The sequence below is a fragment of the Ambystoma mexicanum genome, chromosome 12 (genome assembly GCF_040938575.1).
Source record: "Ambystoma mexicanum isolate Mex_15411 chromosome 12, UKY_AmexF1_1, whole genome shotgun sequence".
Taxonomy (NCBI): domain Eukaryota; kingdom Metazoa; phylum Chordata; class Amphibia; order Caudata; family Ambystomatidae; genus Ambystoma; species Ambystoma mexicanum.
This window is the reverse complement of record NC_090936.1, coordinates 745,678,250-745,691,857: the sequence shown is the minus strand read 5'-3', so window position 1 is coordinate 745,691,857 and position 13,608 is coordinate 745,678,250. Positions and strand designations below refer to the sequence as shown.

Genomic DNA, 13,608 nt, shown 5'->3' with positions numbered 1-13,608 from the left:
CGACGGGGGGGTTCAGCCCCCTCTCCCCAGAGTTCATGAACCCGACCTTCTCTTCTGGTCTGTCGCCCCGGAATTTTAAGTCCTGGATTGCAGGAGGCCTAGCGACCCTGGGTCAACTTTTTGAAGGGGGCCAACCCTGCACCTTTGAGCGATGCAAAGAACTCTTTGGGATCCAGGAACGAGAGGTTCACATATACCCAGCTACGCCACTGGTGCACCCATCCTCAGACTCGCCAGGCGGCTACTCGTCCCCCCACAGCCATCGAATTGACCCTTAAGGAGTTTCCGCCCCGAGGAAGAATCTCCACTCTGTACAGGTGCCTCCAAACGGACTTTCTAACCTCCAAGACCCGGTATATGGCCCTATGGGAGGCGACCCTGGGCCATCCGATTGAAGATCAACAGTGGGTTGACATCTGGTCCCGGGCTCACACCTCCTCATCCCGAATAGAGAGTGCACCTACAAGATCCTCCTCCGGTGGTACTACCCTCCCCTAAGACTCCACCACATGAACTCCACGATCAACCCTAAATGCTCGAGGCAGTGCGGCCAAATAGGCTCCTTCTTCCACATGTGGTGGTCCTGCCCCAAGGCCCAAGCCTTTTGGAAACAATGCCTGGCGACGATAGCGGACATCACTCAGGTGCGACTGCCCTTGGTTCCTGAGCCTATCCTCCTTGGAGCACCGATCCCCGGGATCTACCCCAGGTCAGGCCCCAAGGCCAAACTATTGTCACAATGCCTACTTGCGGGTAGGAACGCGATAGCCCGCACCTGGAAAATGACGGAAGGCCCTCTCATGCCTTTCTGGTGGATGAAAGTCTGGGACATCCTGATCGCAGAGAAGGTGACGGCTGCCGGAGCAGGCACCTTGCATCGTTTTCGCAACATCTGGGGTCCGGTATTGGAGTTTGACCAAAGGGTCCCAGCCCTGACTTTCAAGCCCTACTGGCCAGGAGAACTATTCGGGATGGAGACCCCCTACAGGGAAGTGAAGAAGGAACTTGAGCCCGAGGGGTGGGGTGGGAGGAGCGTCAAATGGCGTTACTGTATGCTACATGTCACAAGTGATCAAGCTTTGTATCGCCATAACATGCCTGTTTAAAATAAACACGTTTAAAAAAAAATTTCATGTATGACCATATCCAATTGTGTATCAGTTTCCACGTTCTTTTTGTCTTTTTTGAGATTGTTTGATGTGTATGCTAATCGTTAGTTTAAACTCTATGCCGAATTAAGAAATCAATAGATATATTGTGATAAAGGTTGGGTATTGATAGTTATTTTCTGTTATGTTTTCAAAATAGCTACATGCTGCCTTTCTGCGATTGCCATGGATTCCAGATGCCAACTGATGGGTTCTTTAATCGCCAGGTGCAACTAGTCGTCAACGGCTGGCTCACTGACTGTTTTGTGGGACGATCGATCAGGGCCCATGTGCCTGTATGCTGCACTAGTGATTAGGAGTAACATAACATCTTTTATGGTTTCTAGTCCCAAGTTGATGCAGACGCTCTGGAATTCACTGTGCGACCCAAGCGGTTCCTTTATTGAAAAGAACACTTTGTGTATGCAAAAAAAACAATGTGTGCATTACGATTACCATTTTCGACCACGAGCGAAGAAACAAATTTGCAATTTGATTGAATATGGGAACAGTCGGATGTTCTCTGAGAGTTCATTGTGAAATAAAAGTAATTTTACAAATTGTACAGTGTTATTGATTTCTTTTAAAGACCGGTTTAATATTTTGAATTGTAACAAGCTATGTTGTTAGTCGATGTGTGTTGCTTTTCGGGTTCTGCGTCACGTAGGTGATTATGGGTGCATTTTCCTACGCTGAAGAGAAACGCCACAGAGAAAGGTGTTGAATATTACTTGGTTATGTGAGGGTCAGGGGCGGGGCATATGATTTATTGCCATCACACGTGCCCTGCTGCCAGATTTCGTATGTTTATAAAAGAGGAGAAATGAGGTAAGGTGATTTGGAAATGTTTGAGATAGATCAACGTATGTATAAGAATACATGGTCGAACCCTCGGGACAATTATATTTTCTTAACAATGCACTTGTGAAACTATCAAATAACGTTTGGGGAGGTCAGGGGTGATGATGGGTGGAATATTTCTGCCTTGATTTCGAATGATTTTACAAGGTTTGTTGAGATTTTGTGCACAGCTTATATGACGGTTGTATGTGCATTCATTTGACAGTTTTGAAAAAATAAAAAACGTGGGTGGCTTTCCTGCAAATTTGCATAAGACTCATTGGCAAGGATCGAAAATCATGGTTTTGCAAATGTGGAAGTGTTTTCTTATTTGACAAGTGTAAAAAAAAAAAATAGCGTTACAGCTTTGGTGACTGAGGGGTAGGCTGTAGCCATGGGCAGTGGCCAGAATGTCGGGGTCATGGTATAAGGTCATGATCCGGACAATGTGGCTACTGCCCATGACCAGAAGGGACAACACATAGGATTAAAGTGGCCAGGTGCACCTCGGACCGGCTTTGTGGTAACGTTATTAGAAATTAGCATAGATTTGAAAGGAAAGAAAAATGCGTTTGTGGTAATACAGTCATAGGGTGTTCTTGTTCCCTTCTGCAGGCTGCCATGGAAAGCGAAGAGAGGCCCTGTATGGAACCCTTGCCTTCCCTTTCCTCGGTTGCCATCTTGGAAAAGGATTTTCCTCCCTAAACCAGGACGAAAAATCCTCTTTTAGTAGAACGGGTTAACGCTTTGGAAACCTAAACTGCTAATGGCTTTCATCCCCCATTTCAGGGGCTGGAATGGGGGGATAATGGTCCAGAGACCTCGTTATCCACCCTCACTTCGATTGGTTGATAACTTGAGCTGCTGGGCCGTTATCCACCACTCCAGTCCCTGGAACAGAGGTTGAACGCCACAATATTCCCATTAGCATAACACAAAATGCAAATGGAAATGTTGGAAAACCTTATTGCGTCTATGTACTTTACTTAGAAATATAAATTAGATGGAGTCTAAGCAGGTTTTTTTTAGTTCTATTTTTTACATGTGAAAGGTGGTTCCTAAAGGAACATTTATTTTGTTTTTGCATGGCTTTTTTTTGGCAGGAGAGCTAACGACGAAATGTTGGGAAGGGAAATGAGGGAAGAGCCACCAAACACTAATACGGAGGGGAAGGTGGACAGGGGAAAATGTTGCGCGTGTGTTATTTCTAAGGTAGGGGGCAGAGTTTCTCATGCTCCTTGATTACAGCAGTGGTGGTGTCTCTTGGGGAGGAGGGATGGCCTTGGCTGATGTCATTTTAAAATAAATAGCAGTTTTGCTAAATGTATGTACTGTGTACTAGGTTGTTAATGGATGAGTAGGAATAGGTGTTGGAGCTTTGCAAGGGAAATTTTGAAGTTGAAAGTTCCTAGATCAGTAGAAAATGTAGTTCCAAACTGCCCGTGAAGCACAGATTTTATTGTGAGGTGCGTACGTGTTCTCGGACACGACATCATGCGGAGCGCCAGCATATGGTCATGTGGCACTCTCTGGAAGGTCTGCAATGAAGTCAGATGTTCGTAGACAGTATGGTTAAGTTGCACTAATAAAAACCTATGATATTCAATGAAAAAAAACTGTTAAAGGGACGTTATGGTTCCAAGTAAAACCGTAAAACCCCTGAAATTCGCCGCCAGTTATGGTAAGCTAAGCGACCATAACTCGCGCCAACACCGTACACTGCTAAGACTAACACCCACGACATCATTGATGACATCACTGTTGACATCACGTCTGGCTCCCCCTTTTTTCCTTTACAGATATATCTAGGCCACATGGTTTTCTTCAGTAACAGACAGGAACTAAACATTGAAATGGTACTATATTTGGAGACTTACCCTTCAAGTATGTTGTTACAGTAATTCCCTTAGGGTCCAGTCACAACATATGAAACATATACATAGGGGAAGACACAGGCTTGAAAGACAGCAATCCTTTCTGTGCATGACGATAATCACTATGGTTATCAGCACTGATAGTTCTGTTTTTTTATTACTGTACATGCTAATATTTGTATATATTGTACTCACACTACTTTCCTTAGGGTCCAGTCACATCATGTGATACATATACATAGGGGGGAGTAGCAGCTTTGAAACAGAGCCATCATTTCTGTGCATAAAGATAATCAGTTAGGTTATGAACATTTGCTGCTACTACTGCTGCTTTTTTGCTTACTTCACTTTCCCTACATATACTCCTATTTCAGTGGTCTTCAAACTTTTTTGGCCAGGGCCCCCCTGAGCAAAATTTGGGCAGGTCGGGACCCCCCAGAAATGCCAAATGGACAGTATATATTGCGCGCCGTCACCTGCTCCCATCAAAGTCGCTGGGCTCCCTCATCCCACTCCTACCCAGTCGCTGGTCTCTCCCCACCCCATCACACACCCAGGGCTCTCCCCACTCTGCTCCCATCACTATCCCATGGTTCCCGCCCATTGTGCTCCCACCATAGTCCCTCGGTTCCCCCATCCCGTTCCCAACACAGTCTGAGGGCCAGTGGCGGCTGGTGAATCTTTTTTAAGTGGAGGGGCATTAAGGGGAGGTTCGGGGGGGTTTCCCCCTGTGAATTTTTTTTTAAATAATAGGTTAAAATGTTGCATTGTAGAGCATACTTTTAACAAAAAATGGGTAAATAGCCAAACAGTTTGCAATTGTTGCTGGGAGTCCAGGGGGCAGGCATTGATATTTTATTTCTATCGCGCTCGTACACAAGTGTTTCAGAGCGTGACAAGGCAAGGGAGGGGAACAGAGGAGAATAAAACAGCGATCTTACTAGGCCCAGTGACATTGAGAACGCGCAAGTGTGAGGGGAAAAGTGCATGGAAGGGGGGAGAAGTGGAAAGTGCGAAGCAGAGGAGAAACAGATAAATAACAATAAATAAATAATAAAGGCAACAAACAGTGGTAGTGCAGCCAGCAATTTGCAAGTGCTACGTTTAAGGCAGCAGACAGGGTAGGTCTGATAAGTGCAGGAAGAAAGATGGTTCTCCTCAAGTTTTAGAGTGGCAGGGCGCTGTTCCAGAGGGAGGCCCCAGCCGAAGACGGAGATCTACCCCCAGCTCGTTTCTTTGATAAACGACTGACCCTGAGGGAGTTGGAGGTAGAGGAGTGAAGAGCTCGAGAGGGGAGGTATTTGCGGAGGAATAGCTGAAGGTATTTTGGACCCAGGCCCCAGAAAGCCTTGTGGACAAGGCAGAGGGTTTTGAATGATAGATGTCCGGTAAAAAGATACCATCCCTGTCCCCTGGGCCCCACTGGTCCTAACACAATGAACATGATTATGTGTATATGCAAGGCGCTGCACATTCATACAGCAATCACTCTATCATTCACATGAGCATCCATCACCATACACTCACTCATAACGCATCCATACACATGTTTAAATAAAAACAATGAACATAAACGTACCTTCTGCATTGGCCTGTGTGTGGGTGCTGCTCCAGCTGCTCTGTCCGTATGTGCGAGGAGGCGCAGGAGCTCCCCCTCGGACATACAGACATGCAGTGCCCCAGCCAGCATTTCCAATGAGCTATGCAATGCTGGCGAAGCAAAACGCCCCAGCACTTGCATGGCTCAGTGAGCATGTGCGGCTGGGGAACTAAACTGAACTGTCAAAGGGAAACAGTGTTTCCCTTTGACAGTTCAGCCAGCCCAGGAGCACTCCATTAGCTGGATAAAGCAGCTGAGGGAGTGCTCACTGTTTCACTGGGCTGGCTCCTTAGCTCCTCCATAATGGGTGAGGGGCCACTGGGTGGGCGCCTCTTGCCATTATGGATGAGCCGCCAGGCTCGGACAGGCCTATAGGGCAATGCCTGTACCAAAAATGTAAAATGCTAGTTTGGGCCAATCAAAATGGGCCACCATTTTGGCCAATGTGGACCATTTTGATGAGTTACTTAACTATGCAGTTAGTAATGTTGACCATTGTTGCTGAATATATCACAATTTACTTACATTTTAACACAAAGCACCCCTTTGGGTACTATTGAAACAGTGGGCTTCATAACTACTCTGGCGGTAGCTGTGCCGGTAAAACCGGCACGGCTGCCACTGGAGTTGCATCCGGGTCTGGCACCTGCGAATGGGCAATTACTAGGTCATGCCGAGTTAGGCGGACATGATAATTGCCCTTTCGAAGGTGCCGGTAGATCCCCATTCCCATTTGAGCCCCATATGGCTCAAATGGGAATGGGGAGCTCGGATGCACCGGCACCGTTAATAACGGTGCTGGTGCATCCGACGAGCTGAGGTCAGACCTGGCGGGGGCTGTCAAGCACCCACGAGCACAACTCTCACTATGGCGGAACGGTAGCAACGGTGCCGGTAGCTTACCAGCACCGTTGTTACTGGTCCGCCATAGTAGTAATGAGGCCCAGTCTGTGACTAAAGGAATGAATATCCATTTACAACTGTGGGCCACTTTTTCATTGTTGCCTGAGACAGTTTCATGCTTCAGCCCGCCCATGTGGGCCACCCCTGCCCATTTCTTCCAATCTTAAAAAAAAAAAAAAAAAAAAAAAAAAAAAAAAAAAAAAATATATCTTTTTTCATGCTGAGCTCTCAGGGCCCCCCTGGGATGCACCCGCGGACCCCTAGGGGGTCGCGACCCACAGTTTGAATACCACTGTCCTATTTGTATGTGTTGTCTCTGTGTTTTAGCTGTAATAATGCAATTATGTAGTTAGTGGGTTTTATTAGCTACTTATTACATGTTTCACAGTACACAAAGCTCTAATAAGAAAGCAGTTATTTCACTATTCAACATGGCAAGATTATGAATATTGCACCTCCATCATGTATGCTGCACACAATGCCTATGTTTCTACATGAGTAGCTTAATATACTGGATATAATTTCATAATAGAATGCTATTTATATAAATGCATTGCTTAATGCACTAAGTAGCTCATGTTATTTTTTCCAATGATCATTGACACTTTTGTCAACATAATAAGAATCCCTTGTACGGACTTTTCATTAAAAGTAAATGCACATGTGATGTCATTAATGACATTTGTGATGTCATCTTTGATGTCCTGGGTGTTCGTCTTAGCAGTGCACGGTGGTGGCGCGAGTTCTGGGTGCTTAGCTTACCATAACTGGTGAATTTCAGGGGTTTTTCGGTTTTACTTGGAACCATAACGTCCTTTTAACAAAGTTTTTTTACTGAATATATTATATATACGCACACACACACACACACACACACACACACACACCTCAATAGAATACCTGCAAAATAGCACGTTAAAATTACATATGCTACAATAAAAGCTTTCAGTTCCAGCGCATATTCAACAAAAATATACATTTTGTGTGCATAGATGACACTTGAAGGGGAAATAATCATGTCAACAGCTAAATGTGCACTTCTTAGCCCTTGGTCCCTAAACAGTGAACAGAGATATGTGCACCCCAGTTTCATATTAGTCGAAAATATAACAAATCATCCACGTCATGCCGATTACAAAGTCACCTGTTCAAATCTTATGTTCTTTTATCCAGCAAAGTTCCCTTTGTCAAAAGTAAATTGGACCTCAGACTAATTAAATTCCTTCTTGCATGATTAACCAGAGCATATATTTTGACGGTCCCAGGTCTTTCTTCCTACTGAAGTAACCTGCAATGATTGTTTTATGAGATTCACAAGTCTTTTAATTTGTTTTGCTTTTAGGAAGGCCCTTAAAAGAGTCTCTATGGCCTCAACACCCCACCTGAATTACCATGAAAATGATCTGCTAAACCAAGCCGGTTAAGAGTTACATGTATGTAATTCAGTCATTTCAACTTATGTTGTACATCTGAATCCAGAATGTCCTTAATTAATGATCTTGTCAACAACAGAGCTGGGTTGCCCCAAAGGAGCAGCCAGTACAATAGTGGTTGAAGATGAAGATCAAACAACAACAAATAATGCAACATTCGTCATGTAGTATAAAACCAGAGAAACCCAGATTCACCCCCATAATTCTTCTAAGGAACTAATGTTCTTTCCTTTGGTTAGACAATGGCACCGGGTGCCCCCAAATAGCTACTCCATCTGTGGGCACTGATACAGACTTTGCTTTGAATACGTAAGGCGTGATCAACTGGGAGCCTGTCCATAGCGCAATTTAGAGCCATTTATTTGGGCACCTTTATTGGCATACGATTCAAAATGCATGTGCCACTCCTGACCTGAGAATTTCACGCCCAGGTACATGAAGGAGCTAAACCATTGCAAAGCATGTCCATCAGCCAATATGATTATTGTGTTACTTTGTGTGGTCCCAATGCACATCACTTGATTGTTGCTGCATTTATTTTCAGATCTCTTGCGGACATACAGTTGCAAAAGCCATTCACCAACTGCTGGAGGGCCCTCTCAGTTTTTGCAATAAATACTGGAAGACACCTTCCAGCTAACTTAGGTACATCACTTGAGAGATCAGTCAAGTTGGCAGACAGTGAATAATTATACAAATTAAAAAGCAACAGGGCCCAAGACACATGCCCGTTACGCCAGGGGTTGAATTTATTGGGTCCGATAAGCCCCCTGAAGCGTTAACTCATTCTTACTGACAGGTCTGTGTGCATAGCTACCAACAAATCCAGTAACGAAGACGGCATGCCAAGGGATTTCAGATGTGTCCACCGCTTCCCACGATTTACACTGTCAAAAGCTGTGCTTAGGTCCATAAAGGCTACATAAATGGGGACCCTATAGCCATGAACATGATTTCAAACAATAAGGAATAAGTTCAAAATGTGATCAGCTGTCCCCACACCTTTACAAAAGCCATATTGGATATCCGATAAAATGGCATTCTCCTCTACCAGTCCATGATTTTCCTGTGGAGTGCCCATTCAAACAATTTAGCTGTTGCATCAATTAGGGAGATGGGACGAAAAGGTTAGGTCTGCAGGGTTTCCCCTTCTTAAAGATCGGCAACAGTCTGGTTCCAGCGACATGGGAAGGTCTTGTTCCTTGAAATAACGTTACACGCCATCGTAAATAATGGTAACCAAATGTCCTGATATTTTAAGAATTCTATTGGGACAAAGTCTGGACCGGCAACTTTCCCGTTTTTTTAAGTGGATTTTCTAGATCCATTATAGAAAAACTAAGATAGTCATCTGGCACAGGGTTAAAAGCTTCTCCATTCGTTACACTTGGAGGGAACCTTGATAACGTACTGGTTGAATGGGATTATACTTGAGTAATGTTCAAACCAGCTTGTTGCCGAAATATTTGCAGTTCCCCCCCTCCATTTTTGCTGCAGTTGTCGTTTAAACCCACAGCAATCATTCTCCCGTATAATTTGAAATCAGCATCCATTTCCAGGTCCTTCCATTTTTTTGCAGCCCATTCAGCTTCCCCCCTTAATAAATGCATTTGCATAAATTTGCCTGGAGGTTGTAGTCTCCCTACTGCGCCTAACAAGATGCTTCAAGGCTATGAGGGGTAACTAGTCAGAAGATCTCCACTCGTTTCCAAACCAGTCGAGTCGTTTATTATCATGCCTTAGCTGTCCTTTCAGGGCCGACAAAAGGATTGCCTGCAATCCTCATTATAAGGCCCCAATCATTTAGTACCCTGCTTGAGTCGGTAAAAGGATTCAAAGACATTTCAAGGCAAGGCATTTCTAAAGAATTTCAGCATCAGATGTTATGATCGCATTGGTGCCACAATAATGGTTTGCAGATATCGTTGACAATAGTTTCTAATTCCCCTGAGGAAGATTGTCTGCTACACAAAATGAACAGTCAAAATCAAAGGGTCATGGTGACTTTCCAGACGAGGAAGCACTTCGAAATCATATCAGGTTCCAGCTAGATATGTCTATAATAAAATAACAATAGAACGGAATTTGGAATTACTAAAAGTATGCTCATCTGGAACATCAGATGTACACCTGCAATTTACAGGGCATAAGACCAACTCATACAACTTGAGCAGGAATTCACGGCCAGTGGCATCAGAGGTTAGATCAGACAGAACCGGGATGATGAAAGTCCATATCCTCTTTGCTTTGTGAAGCCATCTCAAATAATGCATTTGCCATCTTTAGATTTAAGTCCCCTCCTATACAGTATAAGAGTTTACAGCAGTAGGCAGAACTCCCACGTCACACAGTAACTCCTCTAGCTGGACCCCCATACCTTTCCCTCCCTTTGTAATACAGAAGTTGAACAAAATTTATTATCGGTCAGGTGAAAAGAACTTTGCTATACTAACACAGCACAACGCTCTGAAATATAAATGGCCAACCCCCCTCGCTTCCTACCACGTTTACTGGGAGCACTGACATAGAACAAAGAATAATTAATTAGGTATGGGTGAGCAGCAGACCAAGTTTCGTGCAACATAATAACATCAAGCTGGCTCAGATGGTTCACTCAATCTGCTCTCCAGGCCTGCAATGTTCCAAGACATAATTTTAAGGGCAAAAAGGTTTTGTTTGCGTAAGGAAGAAGGCGTGCCATGTTTCATACAAATTGGAAGTGCTAAAAAAATTGCAAACGATTGGTACATCTTTCGCATCTTTCTGCGAGTCCAAGAATGACAAAAATCGTTTTTAGTTCAGACTTTTAAACGCTGGGCAGATTCGACTGGTCTTTAAGCATTCTACTCATGCTTGGTTGTAAATAAGTAAAATTGACAAGTCCACGTGTAAAAGTACCCAATGCAGTACTGATGAGGTTTCCAATAACTATTAGTCTAATTTATGAAACGTTGTGTAGTCTGAACCATCTCTTCCTGCTTAAAAAAATTCAACTCACGTGACAGTTCTGACAGGCGACGCTCACACCAGTTAAACAGGAAACGTGTAATAAGGAATCCATTCCTTGAAAATAATCACTGTCGTTCAGTGGGGGAATGGGGGTATCCAAAAGAAAGAAGTTACGTATGTGAACCATACCATGCTGTTTTTGGGAACTCGATTCGCTTATTTGTGGTAAAATCCCATGTTATTTTTAACTACGTCGATCCGATTGCTTTTATTTGAGATTATGATTATGCAGCACCCTGGCCGACTTCGATGGGACAGAAACCATAAAGGGAGAAATCGATAAGAAATACTGAATCCAAAGCGACGCTCATCTATTAAAACAAACACCAATTGTGCAACACCATGATTAATAGCTGCATATCTGATTGACGTGTTGCATTCAGGGCATGGCTGATGCAAGCAAAAACCTGTCCGAAGATAGTTTGCGTTTTAGCTATTCTACCGTGTCAGAATACTAACTTCTTAGAAAGCACTTCATGGAGGAGCCACACTTATTAGACAAAAAAGGCAATGAGGATACGTGAGTATTGTGTCCTGCAAATGGGGACCCCGAGTAAGGTGAACGTTTAAACCAGGAGACTAGTTGAAGCAATACTGCGTGTCACGTATAGAAGACGGCGAAAACATTAACAGGTATTCAGTACGTGCAAACAGGATAGAATAGATATTACTTAAGCGTCCGTGTCAGACGTCCAACCCCTGGCAGGCGATTCTACCTTTCATCCCCTTACAAAAGCAGCCCCACGGAGCTTCGCAGAGAAACAAGTCTTCTGTATAGCGCTATAAAGCCTGTGGCATCTAAAACAACATAAACGTGCTGTATCTTTCATAGCAGATGGACTAACTAAAAGGTACAAAGTTGTACACCAGGTGCAGTTAACTGCGTACACATTTACACTTCGCGTCTCAACACAGGGCGTCAGAGCCTTCGTCATTTAAAGGGGTCCAGACTGAAGGCAGCACAAGCAAAATAAAAGCTTTGACTACTCTGTGGGGTTACTGTGTCACTTGGTTGCTGCAGAACAGCTATGGAACATGACAGTGGCATGCAAGGGGAGAAGCGATAACGATCATCGTGTTCGTATTTGGATGAACGGAAGATTAACACTCGGGAGAGCTGCCAGGGTTAACTAGAACACAACCCCCACCAGGACCCCCCAGTTGCAGCTGACCCCGGGTAAATAACATATTCTGCATCCCGACAATTTGCCCAAGCACCATGTAGGTGCTCCCCGGACCCACAGCATACACTCACCCTGTGGCCTGGCGCACCCTTAGTGATCGGGTCGCGGCCTGGCAGGCGGCAGTGGCCATTCATCGGCGACGCTTTGTCTCACCCTGTGCGGGCCGCGCACTGTGCCAGAAGCAGCAGTGCCAGTGAGGCCGCCGGGAGCGCGCTGCGCCGACGTCACCGAGTCAAAGGTGTCCAAGATGGCGGCACCCGGGCACGAGCATAGTGTCTTGTGCCATCCGAGAAACGGACCATAGCAACGGCCCGCCTACTCTTCTTTTTTTCGTCATTAAAGTGGTTTGGCTTAAATTAAGCCTTTCACTTGTAGATAGCATAGTTTACATCTTGATTCCTCATTGTGAGACAGGTTACATGTTATGTTATTTAACATTTTTATCAGCATGGAAAAAGAAAGAGGATGATTAAAACATTTTAAAAATGCATTATCTATAAGAATATCTCAAAGGATCGTTAAAAACCTATATAAAATATCTCATGTACATATTATTTGTCATTGATCAGCATGATGCTACATAAGGTTAAGATTGTCATCCATATATAATATGTCTCAATAACATGATAGATGATATACTCCTGTTGTTTCTGCAATTCAGGTTTAAAATTACACTTGATTTTATAATAGTAATTTTAGACCATCAAGGAATCTAATTGTGTTAATATCCACGGATATAGATTCCTCGTTAACTATCATATTCAACATTAATATTTGATCAAGATTTCTGTATTCTTTAAACAATTTAAAATAATACACTTTCCGACGTTCAGCTAAGATTTTACATTCAGTCAGTAAATATTCAAGTGTTTCATTACAGAATCTGCATCTTGTGTTAAAATCAAGGTTTCTTTGTCGTTGTGCCAAGACTTTTTTAGTTGGCCACAAAGATCAAATCTCAGTCGTATTAGTTGTTCTCCACGAGGATCTGGAAATTTCTCTAAGTACTTTGGTAACACACCTTTTTTCTTCAAGGGGAGGCTGGAGGTTGTGAAGATCTTATATGCTCTGGATTCAGTTATTGTCAAAGACCAATCATAGGCCCATAGTTTTTTTGTTGTTGCACTGACTGAGTTCGCTAGCAGGTTTTGGATTGATATATCAGCTTTTTCCAGTAGCATTTTACAGTTGTCCTTCCAGTTCACTAACTGCGTACAGGTTTCAGACAGGAAGGTTTCGGGTATAATCGAAATTATAGTTGATTTGTATCCATCAGGTATCAGATATTTTCTGTAGAGGGATATCATATTCTACCAAACTGCATTCTAATGATATTAGACCAAGTTCCTGCCTTATTATCACAATAGAAAAGCTAGGAGGTACGGGAATAATGTCTTCCAGTACTTTCCCTCGATATAGTCCCATTTAGGTTGGAACTGGGGAAATTTCGTGTCTGCTGCATAAATTATTGTCTTTATCACCTTCTAGTTCTAAAAAATGATTGATGCCATTAATGAAAATTTCCCATATATTGCTTGAATTCTTCTACCTTGTGATGTCAATGATTCAATTTTCGCATTAATTTCGGATTTGTAAGGAACATCATGATTATTGTTA

General features: G+C 43.6%; 2 protein-coding genes across 4 annotated transcripts in view; one reads left to right on the top strand and one right to left on the bottom strand.

Moving 5' to 3' along the window:
- The window catches only part of ZBED4 (zinc finger BED-type containing 4), a 100,991-nt gene extending 88,765 nt beyond the window's left edge, over positions 1–12,226 (bottom strand). For all 3 annotated transcript variants that reach the window (XM_069629250.1, XM_069629249.1, XM_069629248.1), the window contains exon 1: positions 12,063–12,226. The gene's annotated coding sequence lies outside the window, so the exon portion shown is untranslated. The remainder of the gene's footprint in view (positions 1–12,062) is intronic.
- Positions 11,818–13,608, top strand: part of BRD1 (bromodomain containing 1) — a 1,051,203-nt gene continuing 1,049,412 nt past the window's right edge. The window contains exon 1 of the mRNA XM_069629247.1: positions 11,818–11,984. The gene's annotated coding sequence lies outside the window, so the exon portion shown is untranslated. The remainder of the gene's footprint in view (positions 11,985–13,608) is intronic.